This window comes from Cupressus sempervirens, chromosome 7 (genome assembly GCF_028749045.1).
Source record: "Cupressus sempervirens isolate cs-2001-9-10 chromosome 7, ASM2874904v1, whole genome shotgun sequence".
NCBI lineage: Eukaryota > Viridiplantae > Streptophyta > Pinopsida > Cupressales > Cupressaceae > Cupressus > Cupressus sempervirens.
In genome coordinates, this window is record NC_143124.1 from 386,351,279 (window position 1) to 386,371,105 (window position 19,827).

Here is a 19,827-nt window from a genome sequence, read left to right on the forward strand (position 1 = left end):
TGTGTATCAAAGATAAAGGTATTGAAGGTTAGGACTTAAGGACTTAAGAGCTAAATGGATTGCACTAACTGTAAAATAGAATTTGAACATTGTGTAAGCAGATAAATCCTAGAAGATTATTATCATAGATATCCTTTTTGAAGAACACCCTAGTAGATCCAAGATGTAGTGTGGTCTCGACTATACAGACATCCTATTTTTGGAACCCAACATTGTAGTTTAAGGTTCTAATGTTTTGAAATCAATATGGAAATGAAGGAATTTTTTAAGATAGTTCTTCTTAGAATTTCGCCAAATAGATGGAAATAAAAAGGTTTGTGGGTTGAAATTAGTATGATGGAGTCTTAAATGTAGAAAAAAACCCCTTGGACTACTGTAGGTATGCTTACCAAAGAAATTGGATAAAAGGGCATGAATATCTTTCAAGATGTGATAAAACAAGGAAAGATGGTCACCTAGGATAAAATTAAATCCAAGATCTTCCTTGAATCTCTATGGAGAACTATCTCCCTCCTCTTTGCCTCTCTTAGTATAATTTGTCCCTTGGTTGGAAGTTGTTCCCCGAAGAATTTCTCCTACCAATTATCTTCCAGCATAAGAGCACACCTCACTACCATGTAAAATCTAAATATACTTATAGTTAACTCACCTATCACTGGGACATCATTGACCATGTTATTTCTAGATAGATGTTGGATGTGCACCCCTCTAAATAGCATGAATACTTTACTTCCTTTTGGTTGAGACTTGTAGATCCCAAAATTACCTACTTTTTGTGGATGCTTCTTTGCATAAACTACCTTTTAAAAAACCTAGTGATGAACCAAATATATTATTTATTTGTGGAAACTAAGGATCATTCATGAATTTGTTTATACTACTTTTACTTTGAAGTTTGGAGAATATTTTATTTTACTTTCAATGAAGATTTCATTGTACATGTCATTTTATTTTGGATGTATTAATACCAACACCTTTTAAACACAGTTTGGGATATTTTCTCTCTCTTTTTTATTATGGATGAAAAAACTAATTTTATTGTAATAAAGAAAAGATTTATTATTGATTCTTGACAAAGACTCATTTATATTGATGTTTCTATGCAAGTTACAACCATCGTAAAGATGAAAGAGATAAAAATCCTTCAAATTATATGTAAGGGAAAGACCACCATTGGGGAAAAAGACATACATTATGGATACACCACTACATAGGCCAAAGATTAGTTTGAGATTCAAGAACTAGTGGATGGAAAATGACAAAAGCTCAACTCAAGTTGTGGGCCTGAGAATCAATGAGAGCATTGATTTCAAAGCCCTACCCCCATATTCCAATGGCACAAAATGACAACAAGATTTTCCTACTGACTTTGATGAGGGTAATCTTGATGATGTTATGTTTGAATAGATTACCTAGTCCTCATATTTTATTGTGTCATCTTAAAATGGACACACTTTCCTTTTAAGACCTTTTAGTTCCCTCTTCATAATTCCATGAGGGTGACATGGATATAAGAGTGCATCAATGAAGAAGAAGATGAATTCTTCAACATAGATCTCCTCCCTTGATAGCCAACAACAAGCTAGATCTTGAAAAGGAAATACTCACAAAGGATCCTTCAATGCTAAATAGGAATCTCCTTGCTTAAATGCTTCAAAGTCTTGAATGCTTGAACTCCTTGAATGAAAAAGGCACAAATCTTAACTTGAGAACATGAGCTTGAGTAATGTGAAAATGAATTTATGAAAATGAAGCCTCCAAGTCTCCTTATATATGATTTTTTGGGTGGGAAAACAATACAGGTTGATTGGATAATGATAATTAAAAAATTAAACCCCTAAGACCTTTTGGGCCCAAAGCTCCAAAAATACTAGGGACTAGGTTGACATGGGTTGACCTCATCCAAGACTAGGTCAACCTAAGTTGACTTGGTCTTGGAGGTCAAGTGCTAGGTGTCATAGAAAGAAGGGCTATGTGCCAAAAAGATAAAGATGGAAAGAGGAAGAAGTTAGGAGAAAAAAGAGATTAAACATAGGCATATCCATGGTCCAAAGAGGGAATTATGAAGAGGGAGATTAAAGATCTTAAAAGGCAAGTGTGTCCATTCTATCAAATATAACTCTTGATTGCTTAGTCATATTAAGATTCAAAAAATATGATGCAATATTTCTAATGATTCTAAATGATTTTCAATAGAAAAAATATATATTTAACTTTCTTAGTTAATATTTTCTTTTATTTTTATTTTATTAAGTTTGGCTCTAATTTTGTAACAAATTTTGTCAGTTGATTTTTTCATAAATTTTATTAATTTATCAAATAGATTTTTGTCATTTATTTAGCTTACAATTTAATAAAAATAATATTGTAAATAGATTTTTATTGTAATGAAGTGTAATGTTGTTATACAAGAACATAACATATTTTGTATGCATATAGAGTAGAAATATTTATTTTAAATTTAGAAAGTCTAGTTAGTAGAAATAAATTTAAGATGATTTTTTTAAAATTAAATTTTTAAATAAATGATATTATAATCTAAGGTTTATTTTTTTAAATTTAAATAAGAATGTATTCTCACATTTTTGTAAATATTTAATTTTTGGAAAATATTTTCTATAGTCCTAGTTTATGTATATTAAAAAAAGGTATGTTATTATATTATTTTCTATGTTTACTTCACTTTACTCATACTTAAATTTTTACATATCATTACATGTCATATTCATCTAAAGTTCACCATTTTTATTCTTACTATTTATTTGGTATACATTTATATATTTAGTATAACTTTCAAATAATCTTCAAAGAAAAAATCATCTAATATAATAATTTTGACATACACTCTATATTAAAATAAGCTAGTAGGAGCTACAATAGGTAGGTTAACATTAGGGTTAGGTTTGGTTTAGATATATACTAAGATTAGGCTTAGGGTTTAGTGTTATGTTTGAGATTATTTGTGTGATAATAATGTTAGGATTAGGTTTGGTTTAGATATATTACTAAGATTAGGCTTAGGGTTTAGTTTATGTCTGAGATTATTTTTATGATAATTATGTTAGGGTTACATTTAGAATTAGAGTTAGGGTTTAATGTCAATGTTGAGTTTATAGTAATTATTAGGGTTTAATATAGGTTATGCCAATTATGTTAAGTTTAGGTTAGATTTAGTGTTATAGATTAATATTGACTATGAGAATAATGTTATAGATCTAGTGTCTAATATTGGTTATGGGAACTATGTTAGCATTAGGGTTCAAATTAAGTATTATAGATTAAGTTAATATGATTAGGGTAAGGGTTAAGCTTAGTTTAATGTTATGTCCTTGGGGTTCAGAGTTTAGCTATATGATTAGATTCATGCTTAATATTATAGTTTTTATGATATTTATAGGTTACATTTAGTATTTCCATTAGGTTTTAGTTAGGGTTCATATTAGGGTTTAGTTAGGGTTAACATTAGAATGAGGATCATGGTAAACTTTATAGTTAGGGTTCACATTCATGGTTAGGTTTAGGTTTGTCCTTAGGTTACATAAATAGTTACAACTAGGGATAGGGTATAGAATATGATTATGATTAGTTAGGGTTAGGGTGAGTATTAGATTAGGTTTTAATTAGGGTTCGTGTTAGGGTTTGGTTATGATTAGGATCTAAATAAGAATCAAGATAAAGTTTATAGTTAGAGGTCACATCATGTTTAACTTAGGGTAACCTTTCAATTAATAATATAGTTAGGTTTAGGGTCATTCATTTTTTATTTTTTTTCTTAGGGTTATGGTTAAAATTGTTTTAGCCTATACATGATATTTAAGCTTAGGGATGGTGTTTTGATTATAGTTTGGGTTAATTTTAGTGTTAGGGTTATAGTTATGGTTAGGTGCAGGTTAGATTTTAGGGTTAGGATTGAGATCATAGTTATAGTTAGGGTTTGAATAAGGTTTAGGGGATTTAGGGTTTTAATTAGAATTTGAGTTAGGGTTAGAAATAGAGTTTCAATTAGAGTTTGAGGTAGGGTTAGAAATTGGGTTACACTTAGGGTTATGATAAAGGTTTATAATTAGACTTGAGATTAAATATTATAGTTAGAATTTACAAAATGGTTAGGTCAAGTTTTGGGGTATACCTATGTTTAAGATTAAGGTTAGGATTTAACATTTAGTGTGTAGCATTTTGGATTAGTTTAGTATTTAGGATAGGGGTTTACCATTTAGATTATGGTTTAGCTTAAGATTAGGATTTAGGGTTTAGAATTTAGTATATATATAGGATATTTTAATTAAATAAAATTTTATATATCAGGGTTAACATCATGGTTAGGAATAGAGTAAGTATTTAGATCAAGATTAAAATTAAGTTTTGGATTACATTTATGATTGTAGGGTTTACATTATGGATCATGTTAGGATTAGGGTTTAAAATTGTAGATTAATACTATAGCATTAAAGTTTAGAAATTAGGGTTAGGTTGAGGGTTTACCATTTAGGGTGGAGTATTAAAGGATAGGGTTTAGAATTTAGGTTGAGGGTTTACCGTGCACAATTATGGTTTAGCTCAAGTTTTAGGATTTATTACAACATATTGCTAATTTTGAATTTTATTTGAATGTAATGATATATATTTATTTTCATATATTAGTACAAATATGAGAATTCAATAGGTAAATATTATGGTTAGGGTTAAGGCTATGGTTCTAGGTAGGAAAAAATTATGGTTAGAGTTCAAATAGGGAAAGAGTTATAGCTCAAATGTTTTTTTATGGTTGAAGCACAATTAGTTTGGCTATAGTAAGAATTTGTTTATTGTTAGGGCTTAACTAAACTTAGGATTAGGATTAGAGTTCAATTTGGGCTAGAAGTACAATATGATTTAATTATATTAGAATTAGGGTTAGGTTTTATACAAAGGCATAAATGTGTGTATATATCTTAAATTTCATAACATCATTTATGATTAGGGTTATTGTTCATCTATGTAGTTACATGTATCTTATACTAAAATAATTTAATATAGGAGTAGGGTTATTTTCTTGGGTTTTATATATGTTAGGGTTCAATTAGGCTTAGTTTTACTTCAATTTATTTTAGTATAAATTTTAGGGTTTAAATAAACTAACTCTAAAGTTAAGTTTCAAGTTTAATATTAGGTTTATTGTAATTTGATCTTATATTAGATTAGGCTTTGGTTTAGCATTACTGTTGAATTTATTTTAGAGCTAGGGTTTAGTTTGGTTTAGTGTTAGAGTTAAATCTAAATTAGTTGCATTTAATTGGTCTAGATAATATTTCAAGAGACTTATTAGTCTATTTTTCTTTATTCTTTATAGGTTACATTGTGATTTGAAATATTTCTTAGGGATATATTTCTATCTTTGTGTGCTAATCATATTAGTTCACTTTCCAAGAGTTCTTAGACTCAAAATATTTTTTAGAAAATAATAATATTTGAAAATAAATATTATTTTTATTATTATAAATACGCAAAACTTATTCTCTCATTATCTGAAATTATTCTAAGAAATCTAATTTTTGTAAACATCTCTCAACTGAAAACTATAAAAACATCATATATTTCATATACATTTCTAATTTAGTAATGGGAGAAATCTTAAATAGACTTTTTAAGAATTTAATATTGAAAAATCTAAAATTTGTCACTATATTTATATTTCTAAATATGAAAAGATGTCATTTTACAATATTCTATTGCAACATCTTTAATTTTAATTATAAAAGTAGGATATTTTTATATTCTCTTTATGCTTTTGAACACTTAGAAAGGGAATATACAAATATTTAAGTGGAAAAGTGTAAAGAAAAAATAAAAATATTAAGGAGGAAAGAAAGTTCCTATATTTTCTTTACACTTTTCTAATATTCTCAATAGAAAAATGAAATGCTTCTAATCATTTTTATTATATTACTACTATGCATCTTTATATTCATAATTATTTGTAACATAACTTTTACAATTTATTCATGGAAGAGATCCATTTTTTAAATGGCATTGTTGATAATTGCATATAATGTCAAGTAATAGTAGTGGTAGTGGTAGTAGTAGTGGTAGAAGTAGTAGGGTTTTCTGTGTTGATGTATCTCTAGGAAACATGCATGCTAAGATGTGAAAACATAAACAAAGCACAAAAGTTTAATACAGAATGAAGGGGTTGTTATCACATAGAATGCCTATTGCTAGATTTGTGTTGATAGATTTCTAAACTCGACTATTTTGAAAATATTATTGAAACATGAAACATTTTATTTAATTGAGCTTCATTGATTAGATGATAATAAAAAAATACTAGGATCATCAAAAGAATAATATGATCATCAGAAGAATAATTACATCTCAGAAGAATTCATTGTCTGAATGGAACTGAAGCCAACAATTCTCACTTAGATATTGTGCTCCCTCCCTTAATCATCCTAGTTGTTCACCACACTCAATATCAAATAGGTTTTATTCTTTTTTTTCCCTATTCATTATAAACACTAGGAGATATCTCAAGAGATATCTGAATCCAAATCACTGAAAGTCTGTTTGTTCCTTATACAATAAGTCTACAGAGCTTGCTTCTTAGAATACAAAACATAAAAGGATCTCAAGCAACTATATATTGAAACCATTTACATTAAATGTGATCCATTCACTTCAAATTTACATTGAAACCATTTACATGAAATGGTGATCCATTCACTTCAAATTTATATTTGACCTCTCCAACTCTAAAGGGTCTAAAAAATATGTAACATATATGCATAGATGAACTGCAAAAACATATAATAGTAAATAACATGACACGTGAAGAATAACAAGTAAAAACACTTTGCAACTTTTCATTTCCCACTCAACTATTTTTTTGAATTTGTATGAGTGTGGATGCTCCCTATGGGCTAGGCCTAATATCGGATCCCTACCCTAACCTGTATCTTGTTCTAACTACAACTAGGCTTACCCAACAGAATGTTGACACTGCCTGTCCTATTAGAGGGGTTTTGGTGGAGTCAATGACCCTGTTTGTGGGCCAGGAGATTCAAATGAGTCATTCTAGGGCTCTAGGTTGGAAGGAAGTTGTTCTTGGAGAGAAAGCAACTAATACCCCGTTGGAAACTCCTAAAGTGATCAATGGTGAGGAGGGGCTGGAAATAGTGGTATCAAATAGTTTGGTTGATAGTGTGCCACCTAATCTAAAGCTCTGCCTCATTGGTAGATTTTTTTCCTTTCACCTATCAATTGAGATGGTTAGGAAGCAGGTTAGTCAGAAATCGAAGTTGAAAGGGAGTGTGATGGTTTCATCCATGTCAGAGGGCCTATTTTTCTTTAAATTTAAAATAGTAGAAAATATGACAATGGTGATGGTTGGTTCTTAGTCATATGGAAAGCATAGCCTAGTGGTAGTGAAGTGGCATCCGACATTAGACCTAGCGAAAGAGCTAAATAAGATGGCTCTGATCTAGGTTAGGTTATTGGGCCTTCCACTAGAGTTTTGGGATGAGAGGATCCTAAAATCCATTGGGGACTCCTTTAGGTGCTTTGTAGCTGTGGATATGGTGACTTTACAGAGGTCCCAAATGATCTTTGGGAGGTTTAGTGTGAATTTGGCAGTGGGAACTAACATACTTGATTCTATTACATTAAGCTTGAAGTGGGGAAAGAAGATTCAACCCATCATTTATGAGAATGCAAGGTTTTTTTGCTAGAAATGCTCGTCATTTGGGCATTTGATTGTAGAGCGTAAGAATTCGAATAGGTTGGTTGAGGGGAGCATTGAAGGTGTTATTGATCAGAGGGATCTTGCTTAGGAGTTAGGGGTGGAGGGTTCTAGCTCTCTTGGTGATGGCAAGGGGATGACTCCCCCTCCTAGGTAAGAGCTTGAAGTGAAGATCTCTCAAGTAGAAATGGAGAAGGGGTTGACTTCCCTTACTAGGAAGGAGAAAGAAATAAACCCTCATGCAAAGATGGGGAGGGATAGGATGGAAGAATTGGTGGGGAAGTTTGATTTGGTTCAGGTTCTAAAGACACTTTGCACATAAGAAGGAGAACTGGGAAGTTTTGGAGGAAGGGGAAATTTATTTTCCCTTTCTACAAGGAATTGAGGAGCTCCTTAGTACCCCTTCAAGAAACCTAGTGATTGAGGAGGTTTGTAGAGGTAATATAGATAATGCCTCAAGGCTTAGCGAGGAGAATGACTCAAAGGAGGGTGAGGTCACCAGGGTCCTTTTCTGGAATGAGGATGAACAATCAAACAAGATGGTGGATTCTCTGGCCCAACTAGACGATTTGGAAGGGAAGTGGCAAATTCAAAGACAACAAACAAGAATTTCAAGGAAACCTAAGATGGTTGTGGAATTAAAGTTGCATGTAGGGAAGTCAAGAAAAAAAATTAAGAAAGAAAAATAGATGGCAAGAGAGGTGGCAAGTGGTAGGTAGGCCACTTTAGAATCATTGTCAAAAGGTAGAAGATGTTTATTCTATCATGGAACATGATGGGGTTAAATAGCCCTCATAAGCAGTTTGCCCTCAAACAGCAGTTGGCAAACTTGAGAACTGATATCCTACTCATCCATGAGGTCAAGATGACTATGATTAATTTGAAGAATATAGAAAAATATGTTTGGCTAGGAGAAAAATTTTTCTACAGTGAAGTGGAAGGCATGTTAGGAGGAGTCAGTACCTTTTGGAACCCAAATGCTAGTAATGGAAGTTTAATTTATAGTTCTAAGTTATATCTTATAACTAAACATAAAAAAGGAGACAAGACTTGGAATATTGTTAATGTGTACGCTCCTAATACCAGAAGTGGAAGGCACAACTTATGGGAGGAGTTGTCTGGTTTTCTCTCCCAAAATAAGAACACCTTTTGTGTCGGAGATTTTAACTCCCCTATGTGCCCTTTGGAGAAAATTGGAGGTTTGATAGATTTTAATGATAGTATGAAAGACCTGGCTGATTTTATAGATAATAATGATTTATTGGATATGGAGATGTGTGGAGTGAAGTTCACATGGTTGAATAATAGGAAGGGTGTTGACCTCATTCAAGTCAAACTGGATAGACTTTTGGTCTCGGCTGGATGGGAAGGATTAACTTCCTCCTCCCTTTCAAGATTACCTAGGATGCTCTCAAACCACACCCCTATCCTTTTTAGCTGGAAGGCGGTTCCTCTAGGGAGCCCAAAACCTTTTAGATATGAAATAATCTGGCAATCCCATCCTAACTTCAGCTCTAGGGTGGTTGAGTGGTGGGAGATTGGAATTGAAGGAACAACAATGTATAGACTCTTTGTTAAGTTGGAGAATGTAAGAGGAAATGTGCGACCCTAGAAGAAAAAATATTTTGGCAATATCTTCAAGACTAAGGTTGAGGTGGAAGGGAAGTTAGTTGAGATCCAAAAGGCTATGGGGGAAGTTATACCCATGGATAAAATTATTCAGGAGGAGGATAAATACAAAAAAGTGTGGAAGGAAATGATGATAAGGGAGGAGACTTACTGGAAGTAGAGATCTAGGGTGTTATGGCTCAAAGTGGGTGACAAGAATACTACAGTTTTTCATAGATTTTCCTCAATTCATAAAGAAAGAAATACAATTGATATCATCAAAGATGACACTAATGTGAAGTTATGTAAGCCTGAGGAGACGAGGAGCTTGGCAATGGCTTACTTCAGAAACTCTTACCTAGAAGAGAAAAGAGACTTTAGAGAGGAGGATAGGCAATGGCTGATTGATTCAATGCCCTCCATGATATCAACTAAAGATAACGAGGAGTTAATGCAAATGGTGATAGAGGAGGAAGTCCATAGAGTTGTGCTCTTTATGAAAGCTTACATATCCTTGACACAGGATGGGTTCCTGTTGACCTTCTTTAAGCACTTCTGGGAAGTTATCAAGTTAGACCTCATTCAGGTGGCCCATGATTTTTTTAGAATCGGGAAGCTTCCTAAATGGCTCAACGAAACCTTCATTGTACTAATTCCCAAGGTGAAAGACTCAGAGATCCTTTCTGACTTTAGGCTGATCAATCTATGTAACACCACTTACAAGATATTCTCTAAAATCTTGGTGAATAGGTTGAAACCACTACTATATAAGTTCATAGGAAAAACACAGAGTGGGTTTGTCCTAGGGTGACAAATCCTAGATGTTTCTATAACAATGCATGAAGTCTTGCACTCTATGGAGAAAAGTGGTAATCCTGGTATTTCCTTGAAACTCGACATCTCTAAAGCTTATGATAGGATTAATTGGACCTTCTTGTATAAAGTTATGGAAAGGATAGGCCTTAGTTAGAAGGTTATTAGATTAGTGAAGTTGATGGCAGAAACTGTCATTTATTCTATGATGGTTAATGGGCCATCTTGGGAAAAATTTGGTGGGGAGAGAGGACTCAGGCAGGGTGATCCCATCTCTCCCTACCTATTTATCATGGTTGCTGAAGTTCTAGGAAGAGCATTTAGGAAAAATTTGGAGGGGGGCATAATCAAAGGCATTAAACCTACCTCCACCCTACCTCCTAAAGTGATTCAACAGTTTGTGGATGACACCTTTCTTAGTGGGGAATCCTTGATTAGTGAAGCCATAGCTTGGAAGTCGATGTTGGAGATGGTTAATATTTTAGATTGCAACATAGCTGAGTTACCAATTATTTACCTAGGTCTCGCATTAACTATGAAAGATGTAAGTAACAACTTTTGGAATGGGATTCTAGAAACAATAGAGAAAAAACTAATTGGATAGAGAGGTAAAACTCTGAGTAGTGCAAGCAAGTTGCAATTGTTGATTTCTTCCCTCCAAGGATTACCGATGTACTTCCTATCCTTATTTAAAATTACTCAATGTATGGTGAATAAACTAGAGGAAATTAAATGTAACTTCCTTTGGTCTAGAGGGAAAGAGAAGATTAGAATAAGTTTGGTCAGTTGGGAAATAGTTTGTAAACCAAAACAGAAAGGTGGTTTGGGAGTAAGGAAGATGACTGATCTAAACAATGTGCTTCTCACAAAGATGGGGTGGAACTTGATGAAAGGAGAAGCTAATTGGTGCAATATTATGAGAGCTAAGTACCTTGGAAACCTATTTTTCTCTCACTACACCTAGAGAAATGATCTTCCTATGGGCTCCAAAATCTAGGGAAATATTGTGTGGAATAGAACCCTTTTGAAAGAGGATATTAGATGGCTTGTGGGGAATGGTAACCAGATTAATTTCTGGGAGGATCCATGGCTTACAAATAAACCTTTAATAAAAACTAAGTTTGCATCTCTTTGGTATCACCTACAGGACGAGGGGGGTGGAATGGTAGCTGATTTTATTTGTCAAGGAAGAAGGTAGAAAAAGGAAAATTTACAAGAGAATGTGGTGGCTAGAAGGGAGCTAATCAATGAGCTTAATTCCTTACTGAAGAAGTACAAAATCCAGGGAAGAGATAGGACTGATGAATTCATTTGGAAGGCTACCTCGACGAGGGAGTTCTCGATTAAATCTACCTACAAATTGTTGGTCGACAAAATCCTTGAAGGTAATGACTGGAGGAATGTTTGGTTTCATTACTTAATCCCAAAGATCAATATTTTCTGGTGGACCACCATTCATGGGAAAATTCTCACTATAGACAACTTGATGAAGTGGGGATTTCAATTACCAAATAGATGTCATATGTGTCAGATGGAGGAAGAAAACATCAACCACTTATTCTTGCATTGTAGGTATGCATCAAAGGTGTGGGAGAGAATTTTTCAGATGCTAGAGGTGAACTAGGTGTTAAATGTGGGCTTGGGGCAATTGGTAATGAACTGGTGGGGCCCTTTTACCCACCCCCTCCTTACCTATCTATGGAAGATTATTCCCCCCCCCCATGTTTTTTGGGGTGTTTGGAAAGAGCATAATAATAGGGTGTTCATAAATGAGGAGAGAGAGGAGATTGTCATGGTGGAAAGGATCTATAAATTTATAGTCAAGAATATTAGTTGCACCAAGTGGAGAAAACTAGTGTTTCCCCCTTCTACCCTTGAGGTCAGGGTGGCAAAGTGCTGGTTGTTAGTGGAAGGGATAATGGAAATTGATAATTCTAATCTTCTGGCTAGAAAAAGAACTTGGTGGAAACCCCTGCCTGCAAATTGAGTCAAACTCAATTTCGATGGTGTAGCTAGAAAGGAGGGTTCAACGAGGGTAGGGATAGTTAGGGATAATAAGGGAAGGATGTTGTTGGCATATACTGGTGAGTTAGGGAAAGTTTATAATAATACAACAGAGGTGATAGCTCTGTATTGGGGATTGAAATTGGTCACAAGTGTGGGTTGGAGAGATGTGCAAATTGAAGGAGATTCTAAAATAATTACTGAGACTGTCAAGGGTTATATGAGGGAGGGATGGGCCATTAAACGTGTGACTAATAATATCAAGTACCTATTAACTACTCTTAATAGGTTTGATTTGAATCATATCTTTTGAGAGGGAAATAGTGCGGCTGATCAAATGGTAGTGATCAGATTAAAGGAAAAGGGGCTTAGATGTTGGAGGGATTTGAATGCATTACCAAAGTTGGTAAGGGAGTTAGTGAGCCACGAAGTGAGAAATGATGAATCCTAGCTAGATATTTTGTGTAATGTTGTTGAGTTGGTCTAGAGAACATGTCCTTGAAGTACAAGTGGCAAGGTGTAAAGAATTAAGTACAGGTAGTATTAATTACACATGGCTAGAAAATTGAAAGTTTGAAATGGGAGATTTTTTATTTATTTCCCTAAATGAGTCATCATAGACCGTGCAGAGAAAATTATTTTTGAAAGGTTTGATATGTGTTGGGAATGATGGAAATAATTGGGAGATAGATCATGGCAGCTAACACATGATCTTTCTTACCAAGTTGGTTGTTTTCATTATTACTATTAATTGTGATTAAATTATCATCTTTGCTTGTGGTTTTTTCTACCTAAGAGTGAAGTCTTTTTTAGAAATTGTATCTAGGCTCTGAAGGGAAAGAGAGGAGAGGTTAAAATTGCAGAGATGGGTGACAATTTGATGCGCATTGAACCAGCCATAATCGATGAAAACATGAGGAAGCCCCTAGTGTGGTATATTCTGAAGGAGTGTGGTTTTGTCTCATTTATGGAGGCACTTAATGGGCATGATGAGAATTGACCTAGGAGAACCGTCGAGTTACCATAAATGGTATCTCATTTCATATTTTGGAAGAAATGATTGCTCTAGCAATGGGCTTGCCCATGAGGAGTAGGAAATGGCAGAAGGTGACAAGGATGACTAATGATGCAAGCCTGCAACATTTCTTCATGGAGGGTGAGGAACCAATTCGACGTAGAGGTGGTTTTATGCAGGAGAAGCTTCCTAACCCATGGAACGAGGTTTGTCTAGTTTTGATGAAATATCTTACCCTAGAAAGAAGGTATGGAGTCTGCTACTACTATCATTTTCCTCTCCTTAATCATTTTTGCCACCGTGATTTCATTTCACTTCCTTTCTTCTTGCTACATGATTTAGAGGATTTTGTTGTTGATGTGAAAGAAAAAAATGAAAAAGGGGGTTAATTTCACTATTTTACACCATCCTTTAATTTTTAGGCTATACCAATTTCACCTCACCCTACCCCCCCGCCAAGGATTGTGGAAATTGACATTCTCGTCCATCCAAACTCTTGGCCCCAAATTGTTCCCCTTAGGATTACGAGTCCCAGAGCCCCTATCCCACAGACTTTACCTAGTGGGTCCCCAGCGAATCCCTCCCACTTGGGGAAGAGAGGGAGGCAGGATAAAGGGAACGATAAGGTGGTGGTGGAGTCGGAGGAGGAGGGGAGAGGGGGTAGGAGGAGGTCAAGGAGGTTAGCAAAATCCCATGCTAAGAGGAAGTTGAAGGAGGAAGCCTTGCAGGAGGAGGATTTTGATTCAGAGGATCCGGCTTGCTCTAAATGGGAGATGAAAGAAAAAGCGGTGAACTTTGGGGTGGGAGGTACGAAGGAGGTGGAGGGGGAGGAGGAGGAGGACCCCTCTAGGTCAGATTTGGGTGAGGGTAAGGAAAATAAGGATGTGTCACATGTCTTGGCGACAATTGAGCTGGGGTGTGTGGATCTAACAAAGGATCAGTTCCCTAATATAGTGGATAGGATGCCTTCCCCCATAACGATATCCTCCCCTATTAAGGTTGTTTTTGAAAATGCTACTAACCCCCTATTTTGTGCAGGATACCGCAAAGACTGCTACTGAAGGCCATCTGAGTACTCAACATAAGGCTAACAATGAGGCATGGGAGAGAATTCTTGCATTGGAGGAGCGAATGCGCTTTCTGACCAAGTTCACGGTTAAGTGACACATGCGGCAACTACCACTTTGTGCCTGCTCAAGGATGTCGTGGGGACCTGCCTAAGGAGGACTCTAAGATGCTATTTGACTTCCTAGCATAAGACTGGACGAACATCCTACTAGGGAGGAAAGAGGCCAAGAACTCTTAAGGGCTCCCCCCCTGCTCTTTTCTTTTTAATGTTGTTAATCTACTGGTTACCAAACTTACTAGTTTGCAAGGCTATTATGCCTTTGTTAATATTTTTCTTTAGACACTTATGTTTGATTATAGGGATTTTGTTTAAGCTTGCTAATACTCTCGTAATTATGATTGTGAATCTTGTTTTTGTTTCTAGCAGCAATAAGAGTTAGTTTTATCTCAAGATGAAGAAGCAAAGAAGAAGTGATAGGTCATCATGGAGTCTCTGAGAAGCGTTGGCTGTCGGCTGGGCTAGGGTTTTTCCCCTAGCCTGTTCTTGGTGTTTGATCTTTACTATTTTTTTGTTCTGTTTGGATTGTTAGCTACTGGACATAATTTGCGTCGGTGTTTTTGGAGATCTTCTGTAGTCAATTTTGGATTGGGGGTTTTATTGTTTGCATGGCAGGGCCTGGGATTTCTTCTCCGTTGGTGAGAACAGATGGTTCTTCTCCAACTATACATGCAATGCGATCTGAATCGTTTTATTCAGGGGAGAGCTCCAACCTGAAAATAGTTAATGGTTGTCTTCCGCGTAGCCATGATCGCCCTGTTCTGGTTATTCCTCCAACGGCTGTAATGGAGGACATTGATTATTGGACCAAGCATGCTTTGATATGTAAATTTCTTGGAATTCAAATTTCCCTATCCGCTCTTGAGGCATGGATCCGCCGCTCTTGGCAGGTGGAAGGCGATATGGAGATTATGTTGGCAGGGAATAGTTATTTTTTTGTTGTATTCTCTTGCATGTCTGATCGTGATCGTGTTTTTGAAGGAGGCCCTTATTTCTACAACAATGTGGGGTTATTTGTCAAACCTTGGCATTCAGGTTTTAATTCTGCTGAGGATCTCCCTTCAACAGTGCCAGTTTGGGTTCACTTGCCTCGTCTTCCCTTGGAATTTTGGCGTGAAGACATCCTTCGACAAATTGCTGCTTTGTTGGGGAAGCCAGCTGCGATCGCACATCAAACCCTCGATAAAAAGGTTATTTCTTTTGCTCGAATTTGTGTTGAAATTAATTTGAATAACCCATTACCAGATTCTTTGGAAATTTTTCTGGGGGATTCTTCTTGGGTGCAGCAGTTAGATTATGAATCCCTCCCTTTCCGTTGCCGGATTTGTCATGAGTATGGTCATTTACTGTGGCAGTGCCCCCGTAACTCGAGTTTCAAAGGAGTGGATCGGTCTACAGCTGGAAATGCCGGTGGTTTGGCAGATACTACAGGGAAAGGACAATCTCAAATGGTTAATACTACCAAGGGGATGAATCCACAAGATGCTACAGGTAAGGGTAAGGCTCCAATGTAGGATAAGGATGGATTTACCCCTGTTCGTCCTCGAGCTAAGGGGCGTGGTCAAAAGAGGCCTTTGAAAGAAAGATTATCTGATTCAGGTTTTAACCATTTTGAGGTGCTGGATAGTATGGTTCTAGAGGAGGGTATTCCTCCTCCTATCTCTTCTAATCCAGCTTGCCCAGATGAGAGATCTATTCCTAATGATGCTTGTGGGGCATCTCAAGTTGTAGTATATCAGAATTGTGAGGTTTTTGTAGCTCCTGTGACAGCGGCTCTGGTGACTCCTACAGTGTTGGAAGATGATGATGTTGTTTTGGCTGACTTGGTTAAGGATGTGCTACCATCAGGTAAGGGCAAGGGATCTCCTCTCCCCTTGGGGTTGCTGCCTCGACCCTTTAAGCGGGCTTCTTCTTCTCCCCCTCTAAGGAGTGGGCGCAAAACAGACCAAGAGAAGATTAAACTCACAGGAGATATATTGATGGAGTCTGGTTCAGTGAAACTTTTGGATTCTCATTTTCCCAAATCTACCCAATGATGATTATTCTCTCATGGAATGTAAGGGGGTTGAATAGCATCCCTAGACAAAAGGCTATTCATAACTTGGTGGTTGATCATAGTCCTGATGTTTTTTGTATCCAAGAGACTAAGCTCTTTGTGGAGTCTATGGTCCAACATGCCTCTAGTATTTGGTCTCGTGGCCAATGCCAGTGTGTTGGGGCAACAGGCAGTGCTGGTGGTTTAGCTATATTTTGGGATCCTCAAAAAATTTCTCCTCTTGGCTGGATGTCTTCTCGCTCAGCTCTCTCTATGGTAGCTTCTGCTCTAGACTCAGGAGAGGTAATCATGGTTACTAATGTGTATGCACCTGTTGATCTTGTGGGAAAGGAGGAACTTTGGGAACATATTCAATATGTTAGAAATTGTCATCCTTATCATCCTTGGGTGTTAGCAGGGGACTTCAATTCAGTTTTAAGTCTGGAAGAGAAGCATGGTGGTTTGGCTAGATTGAGGCCTTCTTCTGCTCTTCTTCGGCAACACATATCTCTTTTGCATCTCTCTGATGTTAAACCTTCTAATGGCCTCTATACCTAGAATAATCGCAGGACTGGTGTTGCTGCTATCTCAGAACGCCTGGATAGATTTCTTGTTTCTTGCTTCTGGCTTAGTGGCACCCTTACTATCTCTTTAGAAATCCTTGATTGCAGGGGTTCAAATCATTGGCCAATCAAATTTTCTGCTATAGGGGCTTATGTTTCGAAGCATCCTCCTTTTAAGTTCCAGTTGATGTGGCTTCGTGACTCCTCTCTTCATGATTTTGTTTTTTGTTGGTGGAAAGATGGTGCCCCTGCATATGGTACTGCAATGTTCTCATTTTTTAAAAGGCTTCAATATGTTAAAAGGTAGCTCAAGATATGGAATAGGGAATGCTTTGGGAATCTTCACTTTATGAAGAGGCTTGCTCAAGAAAATCTTGATGTCATCACAAGGGAGATTAGAGATCGAGGTTTCTCGGAGGATCTTGGCCAGGCTGAATCCCTTGCTTCTAGAGCTCTAGAAGAATGGGAACTTCGAGAGGAAATTTTTTGGAAGCAAAAGGCTCGAGTTGATTGGCTCCAGGAAGGTGATCAAAACACTACCTTTTTCCATAAAACAGTGCAATCTCGTCGGAATCAAAGCACTATCTCTTCTTTGGTTAATTCTCAAGGTATCCAACTGAATTCCTTGCCAGCTTTGTTCCAGGAGGCTATTTTGTACTTCTCTACCCTCTTCTCTAAGGACTCTCCTCCTGCTGATAATGAAGAAAATATTATTTTGTCCTGTATTCCTTCCCTTATCACTCAGGAAATGAATGATTATCTCATGTGTCCTATCTCTTTGGAAGAGCTAGAGGCAATGGTCTTTGGCATGCCTAAGGGGAAGGCTCCTGGTCCTGATGGTTTTCCAGTTGAATTCTTTCAGGAATTTTGGGACATCATTAATCATAATTTGTTGGAGGTGGTTAAAGAATCCTATGCTAGCAAGCAGATGCTTCGAGCTTTGAACTCTACATTCTTGACTCTTATTCCTAAGAGAGAGGGTGCTAATCAATTGGAGTTTTTTAGACCAATTGCCTTATGTAATGTGGTCTACAAAGATATTACTAAGCTGATTGCTGAGAGACTGAAAAGGTGGCTTCCCATTATTATCTCAGAAGAACAAGGTGGTTTTGTTGCTGGAAGACAAATTTTGGATGGGGTGGTTATTGCTACTGAGGCTATTCACTCTATGGCTACTTCAAGGGAGAGAGCCATGTTTGTTAAGCTGGATATGGCTAAGGCCTACGATAGAGTTAAATGGAGCTTCCTAAGGAGTATTCTTCTTTCTTTTGGATTTAGCTCTGACTAGGTGAGTTGGATTATGAGTTGCGTTACTTCTGCCTCTTTTTCTATTCTTATTAATGGTCAACCTTCACAACTATTTGGTGCTTCTAGAGGCCTCCGCTAGGGTGACCCTCTCTCCCCATATCTATTCATCATCATGGCTGAAGGCTTGGGCAGATTCATTAAGCATCAGGTGTCCCAGAATTCTATTCAAGGCTGGCGGTGGGGTAATGGCTTACCTTCTCTTTCCCATCTTCAATTTGTTGATGATTCTGCTCTTGCCGATCTTGCTAGAATCAAGGAAGCTGAAGTCTTTTGACATGCTTTGGATGTTTATTTGGCAGCTTCAGGGCAGAAAGTTAATGAACACAAATCTTTCATTTACTTTTTTAACACTCCTGATTCTATTCAGCACAAGATTGTTGGTATCCTACGGTTTCAGATAGGTTCACTTCCTTTGACTTATCTTGGCATTCCTATTGTTGTTTCCAGGCAGCCATGTCTCTTCTGGCAAAATTTGATTACCAAGCTTCAGGATAAGGTAAATCATTGGACTCATAGATGGCTTTCTACTGCTGCTCGGGTTACTCTTCTTCAAGCTGTTAGCCAAGCTCTTCCTACTTATAGAAGCATGGTTCATGCTGCACCTATTTACTTTCTCAAGGAGTTTGATGCTCTTTCTCGACAATTCCTTTGGAGTGGTAATTTACGTAGTACTAAATGGAGCTTGGTTAATTGGGCAACTGTTTGTAGGCCTAAAAAGGAGGGTGGTCTTGGTCTTCATTTTGCTCTATTGAGTAGACAAGCTTTGGTTGCTAAACTTTATTGGCGATGGTGCTCTGGACAGCATCAACTTTGGGCTCGTATTATCACTCATAAATATTTTCATGGTACTGATCCTTGCTCTGTTTCTGCACTTCCTCTTGAAGGTCGTGGCTCAATGGCTTGGCATACTTTGAAGACAGGTGTGATGTTGGTGAAGAGGGGTCTGTTCTGGATATGTAAAGGAGGTTCTCAGGCTTTGTTTTGGTCTGATGCTTGGGATGGATTCCCTTCCATTTATCCATATACCCTCATCTTCAGCCTCTTTGTGACTCTTTTCTGGCCGCTGGATGGGATAAAGTGGCTCATTACAAGACTCCTTATCAATTGGGACCTGTTGTTGGTTATAGATGGAAGCATTCCTCTGATTGGCCTCCTGGAGGTACAGACATGGATCGTTAGGAGCTTTCTCAAATTCTGGCCTCTAGAGAGTGTTCCTCTTTGCTTGGTCCAGATGTATTGGCTTGGGGCAGTACCTTGTCTGGTAAATATCATGTCTCTACTGGGTATCAGGAGATAACTAGACAATTATTTGGGGATGCTGAGGTCCCTTGGTGGAAGCAAGTCTGGAATAAAGTTTCTTGGTCCAAGTGCAATTTTTTTATGTGGCTAGTGGCTCACAACCGTTGTCTTACCTGGGATAATCTTTGTAAACGTGGATTTCAAAGCCCCTCTTATTGTGTTTTGTGTGGTAATGGAGAGGAGTCTGTCTCCCATCTGTTCTTCCATTGCTCCTATTCTACTCAGATATGGCACCTTTGGTGGAGCGCTTGGGGTTGCTCTTGTCGGCATGCTTCCTCTTTGCCTGAGTTCTGGGCTCGCTTGGGTAGTGCTCCCTCCAAGTCTTCTTCTCTCTATGTTGCT